This window comes from Engraulis encrasicolus, chromosome 13, assembly GCF_034702125.1.
Source record: "Engraulis encrasicolus isolate BLACKSEA-1 chromosome 13, IST_EnEncr_1.0, whole genome shotgun sequence".
In the NCBI taxonomy this organism is placed as follows: Eukaryota; Metazoa; Chordata; class Actinopteri; order Clupeiformes; family Engraulidae; genus Engraulis; species Engraulis encrasicolus.
The window spans coordinates 9,777,063-9,782,516 of NC_085869.1; positions in this window are offsets into that span (position 1 = coordinate 9,777,063).

A 5,454-nucleotide genomic window follows, 5' to 3' on the forward strand; every position below is an offset into this window, starting at 1 on the left:
GTTATATGGGCTATTTAAAAAACAGCTTGTTTTGACACAGACTGCCAATAAGTTAGTAATAAATCTCAGAACAACACCTAGCAGCAACAGCATAGACCATACAGAGTCTAACTGAAGATTAGGCTAACAGATGAAACACATAATACACACAATGGCATGTAGCCTAATGTTTATCTTTTCAAAATGGCAAATCATAAATACAATCACGGTAGAGGAAGTACAAAGAGTTTAGACGGGAAATACAATGTAACTCAAAATGTATTGGGATTGTCTCAGAGAGGTGTTTGACTGTTTTTTCTTCAGTGTACAGTATGTGTATTTGTGGTGGCAGTCTACATGCACTGGTTACTTGGAAAAGCAACAAATGGCTTTATTTTTTGTTAGGATCAAATACTGCACATAGAAGACATTACATAGAATCTTGTAGGGTACTCTCTTTCAATCTTATCACTAGACCGGGACAGACAGTCCCACACAGATGCACAGTGAGTTCCATGATAATCAGAGTGTCCCCAGTCTTCCATCCCTCAGCTGTGGTATATTTGTGTGTGTGTGTGTGTGTGTGTGTGTGTGTGTGTGTGTGTGTGTGTGTGTGTGTGTGTGTGTGTGTGTGTGTGTGTGTGTGTGTGTGTGTGTGTGACGTGTGCGTGCGTGTGGGCACATCTGTTTGCAACTGTGTGTACAGTACACACACACTCAAAACAAAAGCCACAGCTTTGGGACAGGCACGCACAAACACACACTGCCATTGAACTCTGACAATGAACTGAATGTCCGTCTGAACTTAATTGGGGAACCACAAATGGACTTTGGAGAGCTAAACTCTACCCCAACCTACACAGGACCTTTTAAGGAAATACATGTCATTGGTGTCAGGATTGTGCACACAGTAAAAAATATTCCCGTGATGTCACAGGGAATTACTGGCTACTAATTGCATTCATTTCACAGTAGTTTACTGTGGCCATCCTCACAGTTTACTGTGATCTTCTCACAGTAGTTTACTGTGGCCACACCACAGTAAGTTACTGTCACCCTACCCACACTACCATGATCCCGCCCCTCCATTCATCACCACAAAAGAGGTAGCTACCATGTTATTGTGGCACCTCCCATTCCCCACCATGACTGAGACAACTGTGGCATGGAACCAGTCCATCACACTGCTCTCTTGAATTGGTAAACCAAACTATCCATAACTTCAGAGAAACTCAAGTATCTGCAATATATGCAATATTATTAACATTTGATAATTCTAGTCTCCTGGATGATAGTACATTAACCAGTGTGCATAGAATACTCTAGTTGAGCATAATTAGACAATCCTGAAATTTCTTAATCAAGTAAGCAACACACCAAAAAGGATACCTGCTACCACAATACTCACTACCAACTAAATAGCTAGCCAGCCAACAAACCAGTCCACCAGCCAACCAAAAAAGTCAGTTGTCAGCTAGCCAGCCAAAGAGCCGCCTAACCAACTAACACTCAGTTAGTCAGCCAACTAACCAACAAACAAGTCAGTTGTATGGCTAGCCAGCTAATAAACCAGCCATACAGTCAACCAAAAGAGTCAGTTAGCCAGCCAACCAGCTGGCCAACAAACAGTCAGTTGGTCGGTCAGTTAGCTCACTAACCAACAAGCCGGACAGAGAGCCAGCGAACCAGTCATTTAGGCAAGCAACTCAAGCATTGTGACAGTCTGAGTTTATATAGAGGTGAAAGTTAACCATGTGACCAGAGTAATCAGGCATGTGGCAGCTGCAGGTAGTAATTCAATGAACTTGTAACAGTCCTATAATAAATTATACTCAAGTGAGGGCAGGTACTAATTGACAGATTGATTGGGCACTACCATTGTTCCTGGTTGATGGTAGGCAATGTCAATCATGTCATGCAACATTTGACTTTCAATTGTGCAATGGCACTTCACAAGATAGCCTATTTTTTTTACTAGGTGGCAATATTCTGATTTAAAATTGGATGCTGGAGTTTTGGCGTGCACATCCAAGACAAAGGCATTAGCAGGTGCCAACTTAAAAAAAGTGTTTGTGTAGCACATTGGTTGCAACTTAATTTATTGGAAGCAGAACCAGCAACATTTCCAATCATAGACCTTCTAATTAGGCCTGACAATTAGTAAATACAATCCGTCATGGCCAGGAGCAACCTAAAGTGACATACAGATATGCAACATTGGTTACTGTCCCTAGGGTAATGCCGGGTTAGGAGGGATTAGAACCTGCAACTCTCTGATCTTAAGTCCACCTCCCTAACCATTAGGCCAAGGCAGCCACATAATGCACCCAATCATGGCCTAGAGGAAGGAAACACCTGTTATAACAGCACAGTAGTTAACTGTGATATGACGAAAAGTCTCTCTGGATTTCACAGTAACAAATTATGGCAGAATATCACAGTATGTTACTGTGAAATGAATGCAATTAGTAGCCAGTAACTCCCTGTGAGTTCACAGTAAGATATTGTTACACACTTGAAGTGGGCGAAAGTTCAATGGGAAGGCATGTCAGTTGGGTTGAAGGCTGACGCCTTTACAGTAGTTAACTGTGATATGACGAATTCACAGTATGTTACTGTGAAATGAATGCAATTAGTAGCCAGTAACTCCCTGTGAGTTCACAGTAAGATATTTTTACACACTTGAAGTGGGCGAAAGTACAATGGGAAGGCATGTCAGTTGGGCTGAGGGCTGAGGCCTTTACTCAAAGTGATATACAAATGTGATGCGATCTGGGAAAACCCGTCGGATGTCGCGCTGGCTGTTTCTCAGGAAACAGCGAAAATTGGGAACGGGCATATGACGTCACCGCGCTGGATCTGCCATGTTTGATGCATAGACGTCCCTTTTCCCCATTGTTTTCCAGCGCAGCGCAGGACGTAGTCTCGCCTGGTCTTGCTACTTAATTGTGATTTTTAACTATCTTGCTGCTCACTTTTCTTTGCCACTATTGTCCATCGTTGTTGTGTCGTGGGGTGCAATAGCGCAAGCCACCATAGGAAAGGGGGAATTGGATTATCTTTCTACTCATTTCCTTCTTGGAGGCAGCACCATGGTGACCAAGTCTCGGATATAACAAAGTGTCGTTGGCTAGCATGGGTCGTAAGACGACCAAAAATAACTTTCCACTCAATCCTGACGAGTGTGCTCTCTGCATTTTCATTTTGGTAAGTGAAATAGTTTTCGTTAAATGCACTGTTTCTTTCATCAACCACTGTTGGCTAATCTACAGCCTACTGTAGCTGGCATAGCTAGCCAGGTCCATTGAAACACAACACCCTTTTTAAACAAAGGAAATGTGCACTCCATGCTTTTAAATGATAAACCAGGTGCATTTAGAGCAGGGCTACATCATAAGTGGAAAGGTATCTGGTGCCACACGGTTGTCTTTCCTGTTGTTTATTTTACCAGTAGGCCTACTATCAGTAAGATTTAAGATAGCCTTGTTAAGATATGTTTTGTCCCTTTTGCATGGGCATTGTATTTGCATGACACATTGGGCTAATAAAATCTGTATCTGATCCACAGTGGAGACAACTGGGGGAGCATCAGCATCAGCACCTGCAGGCCTAGAGGATGAAGCTGACAGGGGCCGGTGTGTGCTGAGGTAAAGATCCCCGCCTTCACAAGAGGACACTGTCAATTGGAAGCAAGAGATGTGGAAAACACAAGGACAATTGCTCATCTCCGAATTCACGTGGAAAGGGTGATTGGAACTGTCTGAAACAAATACACAATTTTGTCTGCAAAAGTGCCTATCAACATGGTGTTGCCATGTGAAGGTGAAGAAAAAACATTCCTTGACAAGATTGTGTCTGTATGTTGTACTCTGACCATCATGAGCAGGAGTGTTGTGCAAAGCTGAGTTGACTGAAATAAATGTGCTTTGAGACTCAAGTGTGTATAATTTTATTCACAAGTAAAGTAATAAGACAAAAGTCATTTCAAGTATGTCGTTTTGAATCACTGTAAATACTGAAAGTGCAACTAGTGATAACCTGAGATCTTTAAGTACAGTAAGGCAAAATGTTGTAATTGTATTGAAATATCTTAACAATAGTATTGACATAAATTCACAGTGCAACTTGAGAACCTGAGAGCACAAAACGGTGCATTTGAAAAAGTACAAGGCAAAATATTAATGTAATGGTGGGGAGGGGGGGACAAAGGAAATTATTGCAATATCTTAACAGTAGTAGTTCAACTTCAGAACACCTGAGTACTATAAAGGGGGAGGGGGGGGGGGCAAATTATATTAAATGACAAATTATCTTAACAGACCGTATACAAAAAAAATGAATATTCAAAAAAGAAAAAAGAAAATTGTGCAGAACTTCAGTGCAGTGCAGGAATACCTCTGCAAAACTACCACCTTGTGATTAGAGGCAAGCATCACAATACCATGCCTTCTCTTCTGCAGTGGCCGCATCAAGTCCAACACAGGTGAGGTGGAACCACTGCGTCGTACAGCTGCTGTTGTCACAGCAAACCATGGTGTCTAGCTGCTCAGGCACTCTGTACACACACCACACATATTCTTTGTTGGTCTCATTCCTTGCTGATTTTGGGGTCCTCACTGTTTTCCACTGCTGCTTTGGTGCTGGTGCTGTGGCTGCTTTGCTGTTCTTTGATTTCACAGTAAAAACTCTGGTGCGTTGTGGTGTAGAGGGGTCTCGGGTGTACAGTAGTACCGGCAGATGAGCTCAGAGAGGGAAACCTTGCGGAAAAATTCCTGTGCCAACATCTGGCACAACTCTGACCACGACCAGATCTTTCAGTGTCCACACTACAAAGTCACAGTAAGAGGAACCTGTCACAAAGATCTGTGTCTGCACCTGTGCGTAATACCTGTGGCCTTGTTTGAGTTGCATAGTGCTGTCACAGTCTTTGCCTCTCGTTTGCGGTAAGTTGACTATTGCGAACAGCAGAGCCCCAACATGCGTACAGGACTCCGCAATGCCAGCCATACAGGTACAGTGGGCACAGCTGACCTCCCAGCTGCCAGTTATGATGATCCACTGTTTCAGCGGAGGGTCGTTTACGCGCTGGGAGTGCATGACCTAAGGAAACAAAAAATGGATAGGCATTGTTCACTTTCATAACAATGACAAAGTTTCACTCTATGGAGGACTGCTACCCACTAGTAGATTGACCACCATTACCATAAAAACTACTAGCCTGTGAGCAAAAGTTAACATCAATGCCTGATAGCCTACTGCTGTGTTTATTTTTGTAATATGTACAATATACTGTTTATTTGTATATCTTAGGACGTGCATGACAACCACTGAATGTTTACATTACATCTAGTCAGATCACTGCCTTAAATACAGTTTAGAACACTTGAAAACACGTGTTGCAGCTGTACAGCAGTAGAAACAGATTTTTAGCTTACCTCTGCTCTGACCACGACATTCTCCTCCTGTTTAATGACC